Source organism: Rattus rattus, chromosome X (genome assembly GCF_011064425.1).
Source record: "Rattus rattus isolate New Zealand chromosome X, Rrattus_CSIRO_v1, whole genome shotgun sequence".
Classification (NCBI taxonomy): Eukaryota; Metazoa; Chordata; class Mammalia; order Rodentia; family Muridae; genus Rattus; species Rattus rattus.
Genome location: NC_046172.1, coordinates 86,142,680 through 86,160,373, shown reverse-complemented (window position 1 = coordinate 86,160,373; position 17,694 = coordinate 86,142,680).

The following is a 17,694-nucleotide window of genomic DNA, read 5'->3' as shown; positions in this document are numbered from 1 at the left end:
AAGAGGCTGCATGGCCCACACAGGAGTTGGGCCCATGACTAGGAGCCTCATTAGCACCCTGGCTCAGCCAGCTAATTCAAATGAAAACCCCACTGAAACAGCTGGGGCGGATTTCTACACTTTAAATGAGAGCTATTGAAAACAAAGAGGAACATATTTCACAATATAATCTGACTCCAGGCTCTTTTGTTGATGATAAGCAAGTAGCTATAGAGTGATCACTGACGTGTGTGCACATTTTTATTGGTGGGCTCTTTTTGTCTGTGGTTTTGCCTTATTTACCTCTGAGAAATATTCTTAAACTATTATTTTCTACTTTTGTCCCTTTCATTTTCTTGCTTCTAAACTATGCATAAACAGATGTTTGAGCCTCTGAAACACATCTACAGGCTTCACTACTCTTTCTGTCATGTTTACACAACTTTCATAATTTTCCTTTGGTATTTTATTAACCTGGGTCTATTGTTTAAAAGAAGTTTTAGGACCACAGAAAATTAAACGGAAGGTAGGCTAGCCATAGGAGCCTGTGTCCACATACACATGTGATGGCCTTTGTCCTGTCTAAAACTCCTGCATAATGATGTGCATTTAACTATGATGTCCAACTAACTTTTGACCCTTATCAGTACAAAGTCCATGAAGGATTCCATTATGGGTTTCTGTGGGGCCTTATATATTCTATGGGCTTTGACAAACATATAATAGCATTTGTAGAACAATACAGTGTCACACAGAGTAGTTTCACTGTTCTTAAAATCCTCTTTTCATCTGTTTTGCCACTCCCATCCTCGGGAAACTTGCCATTTTTTTTTTTATCATCCTTCATAGTCTTGCTTTCCTCGAGACATCATATAATTAGATTCTTGCTGTACGTAGCTTTCTCAGGTTGGTTTCTTTCATGTAGCAACACACATTTCAAGTTCCCCTGTGCCTTTTTGTGGCTTGATAGCTCAGTTATTTTTAGCAATGAATAATGTGAATCATCTGAATGTAATCAGGGTTTACCCACTCACCTACTGAGAGATTGGTGCTTCCAATTTCTGGTCATTATGAATCCAGCTAAAGGGAGTAGGTAAGTAGAACAGGGCAAAGGATTGTCTTAAATTAAGTTTTTCAACGCGTCATGAATGGAAACACTGTTGAATGGACTGGGTATGCTGCTTCAGCCAAGAGCCTTCTTTGGTAGTGAGAGAATAGGCCACTCCAGATCTAGGGACTCTACAGGTCAATCTAATATATAGGGTAATACATGCCTGTCTTCAGACAGTGGTGGGTGATGCAGGATGATTGGCTGAGTCTCACCTTTTGCCATTATCACAATGAACTAAGATGCCCGTGTTTGTTGGTGTTCACTGCTTATAGCTGCATGGTTGCTAAAGAGTCAGCATATGCAAAGGGACAAGGCTTTGGAATTATGTCAGTCTCAGCTCTCACTGCTTTTTGGTGGACTTGCTGCATTCTTTAAGAACAGAGGCCAGTTCTTTCAGATAGGAACGATTCTGAGTCAGAGGTTTTGACTGTGGGATGGCAAACCCATCCCTTCACAGGATGCCCTGTCTTTCTACTGGAGGTGGGCTCAGCAAGTTCCCTCTCCCCCACTGTCGCTCCCTTTGAGTGCTGAGAGTGTCTCACCTCCAGGGTCTCTGCCCCCCACTTTCTACCCACCAAGGTTGCCTGTTTCCATTCTTTGTGCTGGCTCTCAGGACTTCAGTCCTGTTTAACCCCCCCTCCAAATACTTGATCATGTTCCCCCTTTCCCCTCCCTGTCTCCTTTCCCATCCAGGTCCCTGCCTCGCCCCTCCCTGTGATTGCTTTCTTCTATCTCCCAAGTGGGATTGAGGCATCCTCACTTGGGCCCTTTTCTTGTTAATCTTTTTGAGATTTGTGGATTGTGTCCTGGTTATTCTGTACTTTTTTGGCTAATATCCACTTATTAGTGAGTACATACTGTGAGCTACCTCACTCAGGAAAGAACTGCAGGAACAAAATTAGAGAAAAGTCTGAGGAAAGGGAGGTCCAGAAACAGGCCCAAATTGGGATCCAGCTCAAGAGGAGGCCCCAAGGCCTGACACTATTACTGAGGCTATGGTGTGCTTACAAACAGGGGCCTATCATGGCTGCCCTCTGAGAGGCCCAACAAGCCGCTGAAAGAGTCAGATGCAGATACTTACACCCAACCAATGGACAAAAGCTGGCGACCCCTGTGGTTGAATTAGGGAAAAGCTGGAAGAAGCTGAGGAGGAGGAGGGTGACCCTGTAGGAAGACCAGCAGTCTCAACTAACTTGGTCCTGTGGGATCTCTCAGACACTGAGCCACCAACCAGACAAACATACACCAGCCGATGTGAGGTCCCAACACATGTTACCAGCAGAGGACTGCCAGTCTGGACTCCAGAGAAGATGTGCCCTAATCCTCCAGAAAACCCCAGGGAGGAGGAAGTCTGGTGGGATGGGGTGGGGACATCCTCTTTGAGACAACAAGGTGGTGGTGGCGGGAGGAGGAGTTGTGGGATGTGGAGCAGTCAGAGGGTGGACTGTAAATATGATTAAAGAATAAATAAAAAAGATTAAAAAATGGAATAGAGGTCAGAGAAGAAGCCAAGAATCTACACCGAATGAACAAAAATCCCGAAAATTATTTATTTTTAAATTATAAGTAAAAACTAAAAGAAGTATGGTTTTATGAGTTTTACCTGCATTTCCCAATTTTAGAGGAGTCTGTAAGGAAAATTATTTGTTTGTTTGTTTGTTTAAGATGACAGTCTCAAACACAGGCTGGTTATAATTTGTTTACATAAGTAAAGATGGCCTTCTTCTTCTGACCCACCTCCTCCCACATTCCAAGCACTAGAACCCCAGGCTTGTGCCCCAACTCTGGGATTCTGGGGACAGATCCTATGGTCTTCTGCATGTTGGGTCCTCACTCTTCCAACTTAGTCACTTCCTGACCCTGAAAAACTCTGCTGTAGCTCATTTTCTTAGAAATCATGACCTTGATCAAGCACACAGCTATTCAACCTTTTCTTTACTCTGTTTAATGTAAGTAGGACTTTTTTTTTTTTGGTTCTTTTTTTTTTGAGACTGGGGGACCAACAGGGCCTTGCGCTTCCTAGGAAAAGCGCTCTACCACTGAGCTAAATCCCAACCCCTTAAGTAGGACTTTAATGACAAAAACATTACATTGCAATGAAGTAATTATTATTTGCCCCTTATTACAGTTTTGAAATTCTTGTAAGTCTAAATTCTGGTCCATTGTCACAAAAATTCATTATAAATAGCTTGATTGTAATTTAAGCTTAATTCTTTATGTTAAAAAATATTTCACTATTGAGTTTTTGTTTGTTCTCACCGAGCTTAACTTTCATTGTCTTTAAGATGTCTTGTTCTCTTTCTAAAATCTAAGACAAAAACAAAGGTCAAAACAAGCAATATGAGAAACAGTGCCCAAACAAACATACATAAAGCCAAAAGTGCACAAAAGATAAATATGTTCATTTGTATGGGAAATATAAAAGGAAGTAAATACATAAAAATGAAAGGGTAGGATAGTGGTTACTAGGGTACAAGAGAGGAAGAAAATGCAAGGTAAGCTATATAGTTATGCAAGATGGAAAATTCCAGTGATTTAACACATAGCAGGAAGACTACAGTTAAGAAAGTACAATTAGGTGTTCTGACTAGAAACAAAAGCAACTTTAGAAAGCAACAGACACTACTTTTCTTCTGTAGAGTGATAATTCCATGGTTTGGATATATCTAAGGATTATGTTACTGTCTTAGGGTTACTACTGCTGTGATAAAACTCTATGGCCAAGAGCAAGATGTAGAGGAAGGGGTTTATTTGGCTTATGCATAACCATCATAGTCTATCATTGAAGGACCTTTGGGCAGGACCTCAAACAGGGCAGGAACCGAACCATAGGCTGGAGTTGATGCATAGGCCAGGATAGATGCTGCTTACTGGCTTCACTCAGCCTGTTTCTTATAGAACGGGACCAACAGCCAGGGATGACCTATCCAATGGGCTGCCCCCCCCCATCAATCACCAATTAAGAGAATTCCCTAGTGGCATTTCCTGCTAAATCTTCTGAAGCATTTCTCAATTGGGGTTCATCTCAGATGTTGTCAAATGAGGCATGAACAACTAGCCAGTACAGTTCCATAAATGTTAATATCAATAATTTTAAGAAGGTGGGCTCCAGTTATAGCTCAGTGGCAGAATGCTTGCCTATTATGTACAAAGCCCCAAATTTAATCCCCATGGGTTATTGCAAAACTCAATGAATAGATAAAAGTGGCACTCTGAATTATGTACACTGTGAGTTAAGAGTGTGAGTTGTATATGATTCAAACCACTTTCTGTAATGGTTTCAAATTCACTAAGTTTGAAGGCCACAAGTTCCCCCAAATCTTTGGTTGTGTTTAAATCCCATTACAATGAAAGAAGAAGATTCTGTTCACAAACTTGTCACAACACTTATTGTGAAATTTCTAGTAAAAAATTAAAAACACAAATCACTTGCTAAATAATTTAGTCATACACTGACCTTAGAAGTAACATGTAGTTTGCATAATATAGTACAACTATTACTTTACAGGTAGGCGAATAAGAAACAACCATGGTAATTCATTTGGCCCAGATAAAAGAGGTAATTAGAAGCATAAACAGACCTATTATTAGTTTTCTACAACAATTTTTTATTCATTCCATAATAAAACTCAAAGTGCATTATTGCAAAAAAGCATAAAATGTATATTTTTCACATAAAGAGGAAGGCAATATGACATTGCAAAAATAAATTTTATTATATGAAAATAAAGTGTTCTTGTTTTTTGTTCTTTCTTTAGAATTTTCTTAATTTAGTAACTCAGTAATTACTTAACTCTTTGAAGATATTAATGGTTTCTTTTGAAAAGATCCTTTTTGGAACACCATTTTCCTCTGGTTTTGGTATTCTTATCTAACTCTAAACATTCCTGTCTGTCTGTCTGTCTGTCTATCTATCTATCTATCTATCTATCTATCTATCTATCTACCTATCTATCATTAATTCTATGTATTTTCTATGTATTTAGCTGTTTACTCCATATCTGGAGATAGAAATAGAAGAAATATGATAGAGTATGTCAAGAATTTACAAGACTCAGTGTTTTCCCTTTATGAAAGTAATACATTAGAGATACAATTGAAAAGAAGATAGTATTTGAAATAGCAACAAGAATGACAAAATGCTTATCCAGAATTGTAGAAATCATTTAAGGAAGAGACACTACTTAAAGATGAAGTTTACTTCAATGAATAGCAAGATATGTTTAAGTCTAGAGTATGGCAGATCCACATTGTGAATAAGTCAAATATCTCTATGTTAATTCACAAATTTAATTAAACTTCAATAAAACTACCAGTTTCTCTTTTGATCTGGGAAGGAAAATTTAAGCTTATGTGAAAAACCAGAGCAAAGAAAATCTAAGACAGTTTTAAAGCATATATCAAAAAAGAAATATGTTGTATTAAAACATATGATGAATCTCAAATTTAAGTGTTTTTGTATAGTATAGTTTGATTATTTCTTTGCTTTACTCTACACCTCCCAGATCTTTCTCACTCTTCTACCTAGCCACTTCATGTTCTTTCTCTTCCTCTCAAAAACAAACAAAAGAAACCAAAACCAAAACAAAACATTTTATTAGACAAAACCCCGAAAAACCAAAAAATACAAACTTAAACTAAATAAAAACAACAAGTGCCCAAAACAGAGTCCATTTCCTGTTGGCCTACTATCCTGGGCATGGCGTCTGCCCTAGAGTGTGGTTAAAACACTCGGAGTCCATTCTGCTGATGAAGACCCAGTCACTCCTTTAGGGCCGAGTGCTGCAAAGTCTCTCACTCTCTGCACATTGCTAGTTGTGGGTCTGTGTTAGTTCCCATGTACTACAAGAAGAAACTTTCCTGATGAGGGCTGAATGAGGCAGTGATCTGAGGGTATAACAGAATGTTGTTGGGGGTCATTTTATTGCTACATTCCTTCAGGTTTTCTTCTAGGTCCATGGCCTATCTAGTCTCGGGTACTTGGCTATCTGTGCAGTGTCAAACTTGGATTCTCTTTCATTGAATGGACCTCAAATCCAATCAGAGAGTGATGGGTTGCTCCTGCAGTGTTTGTGCCAATGTATGTACCAGCATAAATTGCAGGCGGATCATTGATGTAGTTCACAGGGTTTGTAGCTGGTTGATTGCCTTTCTCCTCTGGTAGCATTTGGAATACCTACCAATACCATGAATGCCTGTCAGTAGGAGTGGAGCTTCCAGTTAGTCACCAGCTTTACTTCTCCATGTTCAATGAGATATGCAAGTATCATCTTCAGCAATAGGGCCCTACCATCAGCCTGTGGAGAGCAACCAATAGCTTTGGCAATATCCTGAGAGGTTGGGGTGCTTCCATGGTGCTCATTTGGTCCATAGCTCAACTAGATGTAACACATTCTTGTCACTGGAGGTTTCAATTTGTATCTCTAGTGTTGCAAAAGAGTAAATTTAAAATTTTCTGGAAATTTAACATAGGAGAAAAACAAAGAACCCCTAAGCAAACAACAGCACAACAAAAATACCCCAAATTTGGAAACACAGAGAATAACTCTGTTTAGTTCTATGCTCCATTTTTAAATTGGGTTATTTGTTTCCTTGATATTTATTCCTTTGAATTTTTGGTATATTCTAGAGACCAATTCTCTGTCAGATGTATAATTGGTAAAGATTTCTTTCCCATTGTCTAAGCTGCCCCTTTGCTTGAATGATGATGTTCTTTGCTATACAGAAGTTTTATAAGGTCTCACTTATGATTGTTAATCTTAATGTCTATTCTGTTGGGGTCCTATTCAGATCATTTCCTTTGCGAATAAGTTCAACTATATTCCCTTCTTTGTCTTCCATCAGGGTCAAGGTATCTGATCATTTTAGAAAGGCATTTCCTTCTCTCTTTTCGTCTTTTTATTTGAGATTATAATAAAATTACGCCAATTCTCCTTTCACGTTCCTTCTCCTGAATCCTCCCATATACTCCTCTGTGCTCTTTTTCAAATTTATGATACCTTTTGTTATTGTTATTAAATGCATATACATATATATTTGTAACTATAGTCTGCTTAGTCTTTATACTACAATTTGTATCTAAGTTTTCAGGGCTCATCATTTGGTATTGGATAATCAATCAGGGTGCTTTTACCTGGTGATGACTATTTTCCCCATTTTCAGCATTCCTTAGTGTCTGTAGTTCTTGTGTAGGGTTGAGGCCTCATGGCTTTTCCCCATCTACTTTGACATGCATATTGGTATAGATGTCTGGTCTTATGTTGAGGCCATTAATCCATCTGGAGTTGTTTCATGTAATATGATAGATACAGATCTATTTTCATTCTTCTATCAGCAGCTACCCAGTTTGACCAGCACCATTTGTTGAAGATTGTGTTTAATTCTTCACTGTACATTTCTGGTTTCTTTGTCAAAATCAAGGGTCCCTAGGTGTGGACTTTTGTCTCTCTTATCAATTTGATTCCATCAATCAATGTGCTTATTTTTATGTCAATAACATGCTATTATTAGTACTATAGTTCTGTCTGTCATACATTTTGAAATCAGGGATAGTGATTTCCTCCCACAGTCATTTTATTATTCAGAATATTTTTGCTGTCATGTTTTTGTGCTTTCCTACACACATTAAGGTTATTTTTAAAATTTCTGTGAGAAACTGTGTTGGAATTTTGATGATTGTATTGAATCTGTAGAGTGCATTTGGTAGGATGGCTATTTCACAATATTTGTGCTATGGATCCATTAGCATTGGAAGCCTTTCTATCTTATAATGTCTTTTTCAATTTCTGTCTTCAATAACCTTTGAATATAAAGGTTATATATGTGTATATATACTTATTATTATTTAGGTTATTCTGAACAGTATTGTTTGCCTCATTTCCTTCTCAGTATGTTTTCCAATTGTATATAGAAAGGTTATTGATTTTGTGTATTAATTTTGTAGACATCTGCTTTGCTGAAAGTGTTTATCAGTGGAAGGATTATTGCAGACATGGACGAAGGGAAATTGTCTGGGGGTGGTTATAGAATCTAGGCAACTTTATCAATCATCACATTTTGAAGTCTCACATTGTGGTGAATAGCTCTCTTATAATTTTATTAAGGCCTAGCTCTTCTTGGAGAATAGGTTCATTTTCATTTTCTACCTGATGTTGCCCTTTTTGAATTTCTCCGATGATTTGATATACACTGACAGGAACATTCTCTATTGCATTTTCCAAACTTCTGTGGGAGATTTTTCTCATGCTTCAATTTTGTTTGTGGGAAATCCATTCTCATTGCACTCATATATAGACTAAAACGTTGACAGACATCATAGTGGTGATAGAACAGCATAGCCATTGTGTAAATGCCTTCTTATCCTACTGTGCACATGAGTATTTTTAAACCTGACAGTAATTTGCTGGCTTTATCAGGCAACTCTAACTTTTCTTTTCTTTCTTTTTTTTCCAAAGGTTACTTTAATCTTGAGAAACTACTAGAATTTTATCAGCTATCAGAGATGCCAGGTGATACAGAAAGATGATATATTACTTTTACATTTTAATTAAAATATAATTATATCATTCTTCCCTTCTTTTTCCTCCTTTCCATCCCTCACATTTCCCCTCCCTTAAACCCATCCCACATTCCCCATCTTAATCCTTCTCAAATCCATGGTTATTCTTCAATTTTTTTAAACACTCATATGAATGTATGAATATATAAATATAAGCACATTTTAGAACTAAAGTTGTTGTTATGTGGCATGGATAACTCCTTTCAAATTTAATCTTCTACCCCTTTACCTATATTTTCTGTTTGTGCAACTCATAATTTGGGGAATTTAAGTATGTAGCATCTTACATTTCTGCATTATAATATTTTGGGATTGTGAATTTCAGGATCTCAGTCTTTATGGATTTTGGTCTTTTGGGATCTCAACATTGGAGATTATGACAGTTCGTGCTGTATGTAGATTATGATTGATATCTTTTTTTCTCCTCTTTCTCACACTTGTCATATGGTTCAGAAATATTATGGCTATTCTCACCGTTGTGGAGCAATCATTACCTGTTCACTTTACAGAAGAAAACTGTTCTGTTAAACACTACCTTCCTTTCCTCTTCCCCTAGTTCTTGATTATCTTCTGTTTCCTGTCTCTATTATAGGTACCACCCATATAGACTTATACATTTATCTTTTGTGTCTGACTTATTTCAAACAGTATAATGTCTTTAAGGAACACCCCATAGCATAGCATATATTTATAAAACTGACTAATATCACCTTTTATGTTTTTCCTATATTTTCTCCACCCATCCATCCATCTGTCCATCCATTTGTCCACTGACATTTTGATTTTTTCTATCATTTGGCTATTTTGAATTATGCTGTCATAGATATGGGTACATAAGTATCTGTTTGAGATTCTGTTTTAAATTTTATGTATTCTCATGGTGGAATTTCTGGATTTTGTAGTAATTCTTCATTTATTCTTTAAAAATTTCTGTATTATTTTTACACAGAAGTTGTATTATTTTATATCTCCTTTTAAAAGTTCAAATTTCTCCACATTTCCCAACTATTGTTATGAAGGTTTTTGCGTTTTAAAATAATAGTCATCTTTGCATATTGTATATATTAATTTGTTGTCAGATACACAGTTGCCAAAGTTATTCTCTCAGTCTGTAGTCCATTCATTTGACAATTTCCTTTTCAGTAACTTTTTAATTTCTTGAGAAACACCAAAAGAAATGTTCAACATCTTTAGTCATAAGGGAAATGCAAATCAAAACAACCCTGAGATTTCACCTCACACCAGTGAGAATGGCTAAGATCAAAAACTCAGGTGACAGCAGATGCTGGCGAGGATGTGGAGAAAGAGGAACACTCCTCCATTGTTGGTGGGATTCCATTTGTCAATTGTTTGTCTCTGTGAGTTCATATATCTAGTATAATTTCTTGAAGATTTGAAGACGCTGTAGTTTTTCTTCAGTGTGTGTGGTTCTTGTTTTTTTTTGATAATTTTATTGAAAAATAAATTGTGTGTGTGTGTGTGTGTGTGTGTGTGTGTGTGCGCGTGTGTGCGTGTGTGTGTGTCCTCAGTTTTATTCCATTGAAGCAAGTATTGGTTTTGAAATAAAAGTAAACAATGAAATGTAGTGTGGACCAAAACAGAAAATTCTCAAAAGAAGACATAACAATGCCTAATAAACATTTAAAATTTCCAACATCAATATCAATCTTGGAAATTAAAGGTGAAGTTATTTTGTGATTCCATCTCACCTCAGCCACAATGGCTATCAACAAGAAAACAAATTCTGGCAAAGGAATTTTTTGGGGAAAGGAGGGCACTTAGTCACTGTTGGTGAGGATCTAAATTGATGGAGTTACTACAGAAATCAGTGTGGAGAGTTCTACAAAATCCCCCAATATAATTTCCATCTGAAACAGCTATACCAGCCCTGGAGTATACCCAAAGGAGTCTGTATTTTATGACAGAGATTCCTACATATCTTTGCGCCTTGATTCACAATAGCCAGGAAGTGCAATCAGCCTAGATGTCCATCAACAGCTGAATGAATAATGAAAAATGCCACTCATCCACACAATTTAGCCATTAAAATTCAATCATCAAATTTGAAAAAGTGGATGCAACTGCTTCAAATATTACATTAGTGAGGAACCCACACCTCCAAAGAGCAAATGTTCCTCTTTCCCATGGTGTAGGTTTCAATTCTTAGATTCAGGCTGTTCCAGTAGTGTTTGGTGAGAGGTCAGGAAGCATGAAAAGGAGCCATGGGTGGGAGGGGGCGTTACAGTAGGCGAGTAAACTGTTACAGAATATGAAGCAAGATGAGCTATACCAAAAGTTTAAATAGGCATTGGAGCATAGGGATCGGGACAACTGGGAATGGGAAAATGGCTAACAACAACCAAGGATGTATGAAAAAACATTTAGAAACCCACTACTTTATAATCTTACTAAAAAATATACTAAAAAAGGAAAACCTTGGGAGAGAGGTAGCTTGTATGGGCAGTTATTATTGCTTCCTGAAACCACAGTTTTAAAATAAAAATCCTAGTGCCAGGTACAGAATAGTAACCTGATTGTTGATCAGGGCAGCCACAGAGACTTCTGAAACAATACAGGCTTTTCCCATTGCTCTTTGTGGCCCACCAGAACTAGTTGGTATGAACTTATTCTTGAAGACAACACACACCGTGATTACAAAACTCAGATGAATCAAGCTGAAACTAAGTAGGGAAATCCTTTGCCTAACCCTAGTGTCTGACGGTCTTCATACAGACTGCTGGGAGAATCATAATCAGCAGTCTTACCCAACTATATACCATGCTTCTCACAATATTGGCCTGGCAGGAAATATATGCTCAGTAACACAAGCAATAGTGGCTGACTGTCCTGTTTCTGATTGAATGTGAGGCCTGATCAATGGGAGAGAATATATGTCTTGTACTGTAAATTTGGTCAAAGCCTATATAATTGGGGAGATCATAAGCCCTAGGAGAAATTTACTAGTATTTTAGTTAGGGTTTTATTTCTCTGAAGAGACAACTTGACTAAGACAACTCTTAGAAAACTTAATTGGGGCTGGCTTAAAGTCTCAGAGGTTAACTCCAGTATCATTGGGAGGGAGAGGGGGAACATAGCATCCTGCAGGCAGACTTGGAGCTGGAGGAGGAGCCGAGAGTTCTATATCATGCTCTGCAGGCAGCAGAAGTGGACTGCGGGGCTGGAGAGGTGGCTCAGTGGTTAAGAGCACTGACTGCTCTTCCAGAGATCCTGAGTTCAACTCCCAGCAACCACATGGTGGCTCACAACCATCTGTAATGGGATCCGATGTCCTCTTCTGTGTGTGTCTGAAGTACTCATATACATAAAAAAATAAATAAATAAATATTTTTAAAAAATAGAAGCGGACTGTGTTCCACACTGGGCATATCTTGAGCTTTTGAGACTTCAAAGCCTATTCCTACAGTGACACACTTCCTTCAACAAGGCCACACATCCTAATAGTGCCATTCTCCATGGGCCAAGCATTCAAATACATCAATCTATGAGGAGGGTCTTTTCCTATTCAAACCACCCGGGACGCATTGTTATTTTTTGCTAAACGGGCTTGTCCAATTGCCTTGTAAGTGTTTATTTTTATACATGTAGACCCATGCATGCCACTCAGCATGGGGCAGATACCACTTTCTGGAGTAGATGGTGGTTAACACAGAGACTCATATTTAACCAAAGTGCTGAGAACAAATGCATTGAAATTTAGTGCTGAGCCCAAAATGGGCATCTATATGATAGCCCCCCCCCCAGGCTGAGGGACATCATAGAAGAAGGTGCAGAAAGAATGTAAGAATCAGAGCATGGGAAAGAATACTTTTAAAAGCTACAATCCAAGTGTGACAGGGCAGTTGCAGGATTATATGTGGCAATCAAGATATTCAGGACAGTATCTGGCTCATGGTCCTCATTTAATGAGTGTTTTGTAGTCCTTTGTATTTAAAAATATATGCAAGAAAGGGAACCAAGTATCATTGCATAAGACAAGGTGGAATTTCAATAATGAATCAATTTGAAGAAAAACTTCAGGGAAACTAAAAGTGCACATGTTCCATGTGCAGACACGAAAGACAAGGCATCTGTATGCATTCACAGGCTTAATACTGTTAAGATTTCAATTTTATCAAATGAAACCTACAGATTCAACAGAATCCATAGCAAAACCACAATGATTGTATTTTATAAACTCTCCGTAATATTTGGAAAGTGGTAAATCTTGAGCATTCTCTTACCCCAAGAAATTACTTTTTGAAAACCAGTAAGTTATGAAGTTTTAAAGTTTCTTGGCACCTCTACTTTCCCTACAAATGTTTCAAAGATGTTAGAATATGTTTTTTTTTTTTCATGAGAACTTTTGCTTTTTTTGTTTACTCAACTCAAAATGATTTCCTAGAAAAGACATTTGGGTTGAGAATTAAATGAAAAAAATCTATGCCACCATATAACCTTTCACCAGCCGCCCTCTAGACACACACGCTTTCACTGGGTAGAAGTATTATGCTTCTCCGATTTGAAGAATGCTTCATGTGGAGTCTCTTGAAGTATTCCTGGCCATTAGCCTGGATTGGGATTTGGAGATAGATGGGTCTTTCAGTATTGAGGCTATTCAGATAACAGAACCAGTGGCATACGTAGCAGCAGTGACAAAACTCTTTTCTAATTATTTAAAATATTTGTCTCTAATCCTTCTTCTATAAAATTTTATAAATGTCATTACAAAAAATATTGCAAATAAAACATTGCATATCAAAATTAATCAAACCTAAAATATATATAACTCTATAAAATTCTATTCAATGAACCTGTGGAACTTCAGGTTTAAATTTTACACTTTTGTTATTGAATATGTTTTATGTGCTTATCCAACACCAAAACCAAAAGATTTATGACAGAATTAGGACCAGGAAACCAACTGACCTTATATTTTCCTTCATAATTCATGTCTATGACATGAATCTAGTCCTTCCACATGCCCTCGTATATAACTTCTCTATCCTTTCTGCATCATTTATGTGTACATCTGCTAAATTTTATGTGTAGAATAATTTGGTTACATAATTACAACATGTAGAGGCTCATCTCATCACAATTGTTAGACTCTGATGTCTGGAATGCCACACACATTGCCAATGGACATCTTAAAGTGTCTGAGATACATTTGGTACATTTATGCAGTATTTCCTAAGCTCAATCATTTGTAAGCCATAGTTGTAACTTTCATCACATGTACCTACCCTTTTGTGCAAATAAATTGGCAATTAACAGTTAAAATACATTCACTTGTAATTTAATATTTTTTATCCTTTTTGAAATTATAGTATAATCACATCATTTCCCTCCTGTGAGCGCCTGCTCTCTCTCAAATTCATGGCTCTTTTTCTTTTAATTGTTACACACACACACACACACACACACACACACACACAGACACACACACGCAAATATATTCCTAAATATATTAATACAACCTCATCACTTCGTATAATGCTACTTGTGTGTATATAACCATTAATTTCTTAACTTTGAAGCTGGAACAATTGATGAAAACTTGGGTAATACACATTATCATGACTTTTGATATATTAATATAATATAATCCTTTATGAATGTCTTAAAATTATTGAATTCTTTTAAGGGGCATAAATACTACCTTTCGGAAAGACTGTGTCAGTGGACTATGTATTTCGGGGTCACAGGAAGCCTGATGACTGTAACCACAGGGAACTGTCAGTGTCGAGGAAGAACGCACACGCACAGGAAGAGAATGCATGGGAAACAGGAAACATTACATGACAAAACGTAGGGAAAAATCTATATGATTGAGATCTTAGTTCAAAAGTTAAATACTTCATATGGGTGTGGTGATGCAGATCTGTAATCCTAGCTCTTGGTGGGGGTGTGGGTGGGGCTGAATCAGGAGAATTGAGAAACTGTAGCCAGCTTGTGCTAATGATTTCCAGGCCTGCGCAGGCTACAGAATGAGTCCTTGTTTCAAGAAAACACAAAAATCATGAAGAGAGGTTTATAACATATTAACTGTAGGTTCAAATTAAACTAGTTTTTAGTACTTAAAATATCTTGGTTTCTTTTTGGAAGGGCCATTCTCTGGACCAACATGTGATAGATAGTAACTTGCTCAATTTCAGGTTTGGTTCTGATGAGAGGACCATTAGTGCAACACTGAGAGCTGCATTATATCACTCCATGGGCCTGTGCTAAAATTTATTGTTCATATAATTATATTATGAAATGCTGTCATTGTACTTGTCTATTTTCTCCTTTTTAATGGTTGATTTATGTAACTTGGGCAGGGGATCACTTGACAATGAGTTTACGAATTATTTGATCATTTCTTTAAGGTCCTTTACCTATTTGTAGTTATGCTGTTTTTTGTTTTTTTTTTTATACAAAACTTTGTATTTTAACTTGCAAAATTGCATTGTACATTGCTGGATATTTATAAGAAAGAGAGGCAATTGTTAGAAATGGATGGAACTAGGTACCAACACTATTTAATAAGTGATGATTAACTAGGGCTTAGCATTATCATAGCTAGAGTGCTATTAATGGTTTTATGGCATGTCAAATTTTGCTCCTTGTAGTGATATTTTTGAAATCAGTAGATGCCAAAATTGTAAATCTTAATAATCCATGAAAAAGAATACTTACCTCAGTGAACCAGATGGTTAAAACGTTTAAACTCAATTTAAATCAGACTCATCCTACCTGGAATCATTGCAAAATATGCCTACTGTGGTTAATTAATAAAGAAAAGAAGCCCAGGAAGACACCCTTCAGACGATAGCAGGTTATATCAGGCTGTACAATGTGTGAAGGGCTGTTGAAAGTATGGTTTCAACACTTGTATGCCAGTTCATATAGCTGGCAGAAGGTGAAAATTTTTCTGGATTATACATAAAATTAGACATACTATACAGAAAACATCCAGAACTTCATGCTCTTGAAAAATCCCTGTGAATGCTCACCCCCATGCAGAAACACAGAGTGGCAAGTGCCCAAGGCAGAAACTGTGAACATGGTCAGATCACATAATAGCTCAGGAACACTAAAACTTAAGGAAGCCAACTCTTTTATTATGGGATGTATACATAACCTTTTGATCTGAAAGAAAATATCATGCACACATACATGCATATATGCAGCCCCCCCCACATTTATACAGAGTTTCTTTACCTAGATACTCCATTAATGAAGTAAGGACTCCTAATCTAGGATTATGGGAATTGCCAAATATTAATATTCAACACGAAACAGATGAAATTCACGATATATCTGTCATACATCATAATGATACAGAAGATGTTGCTAGATACTTTGCAGTGCCACATGTAACTATACCAGCAACGAAGTTAATAACCAGAGACAATGAGATTGAAGTTTTGTAGTTTCAAAAGATGAGGTGCTTTCTGGTTCCTGTGGAAAAGTAGGATTGGTTGTTGGGATAATTCTGTAATATGGTAATAAACAGGAACCTGCTATTAATGGTTTTAGCATGAATGATTAATAAGCAAGAGTTATGTTCCTGTTTCTTTGATAAAGGTCATGTTTGGCTGGGAGATCTTATAAGAAACAGAGCAGGAGGATAATATATATCATATGGCTCAATAAACACATCACTTTGTCTTGGAGGAAAAGACAATTTCTATCTTTCATAATTATTTGCAATACAAATGTTATCCAAAGTGTAGTTAGGATCTCTGTTTGTATGATATGTGGAAATATTAGAGACCTGTGAATAATTGACTCCCAACACACTGTCAATAGGACTGAAAGATGGTGTGTTTTGATTAGGATAATATTAAAACTAAAGTCACGGAAAATGTAACTTATTGGATAAGTCAGCCAGTAATTTTATAGTTCCTCATAATTATGGATAAGAGCAAACTATAAAATGGGACTTTCAGCAATACTTTTTCACTTTCCATTTTTTTTCTTTTATTCATTTCATACAGTATCCTGACCTGGCCCTCTCCTCCGTCTAATTCTTGAAGCTCTTTCCCACCTCTGTCTCTCCAAGATTTACTTTCTCTGCTCCTCCATTAATACAGTATTTTTATTAATTCTTTGAGAATTTCCTTCAGCATATTTTGATCATATTTACTCCTTTCCTTCCTTTAATTGCTCCCAACCCACCCTCTACCTCCCTCCCCACCCCTTCCTAAATTCCCACCTTTTTGGGGGGCTCACACATGACTGTAGGCTTACTTCCTGGTGTGTGGGTGACCTACAAGAGACTACACTGAAATAAAACCAGCTCTCTCTCCTCCAGAAGCCACCAATTGTTCATACCTCCTAAAAGGGGTAGGGCTCATGAACACATTTCCTCCTTCAGGTTGGAATTTGACTGATTTGATCTTGTGGAGATCTTGTGGAAGCAACCGCATCTTCTGGGATTCATTACTGCAGAGATCCTGTAGTGTCCAGAAGACATATTTGCTATCTGGTCATCCTGAAATGCTTCTAACTGAAATGCTTGCATTCTGAGCGGACTCCCCTACTTGGAGGCTTTGAGTGACCAAGAGTTCAGGCTGAGAAGAGTCACATAGCACTTACACTCTCTCTACCTTCCTTCCATGATACTGCCTAAATTTTGTGGGTACATGATGATTAAGTTTTTACTTTCATTTTAAAAGGCAATTTTATTTGTCAACTTAAAATAAACTAGGGTAATCTTGGACAAAGAAATCACATTTGAGAAAATTCCTTTGTCAAATTGTCCTGTACATAGACAATACTGTGGGGAAATTTCTTGATTAATGATTGAAAGCAGGTCTGACTATTGTGGGCAATGCCACTTCTGGGAAGGTGGTCCTTGGTTCTATAAAATACTTAGTAAACCATAGCGAGCAAGCCAGTAAGCATGATTTTTCCAAGGTTTCTGCCTCAGTTCATGCCTCCATGCCTTACCTGCTTGAGTTTCTATCTTGAGTCTTTCGATTATGGACTTATAGTTGGGAAATGTATAGCCAAATAAAGCCTTTTCATTTTCAAGTTACTTTTCCTTGGTCTGTTACAG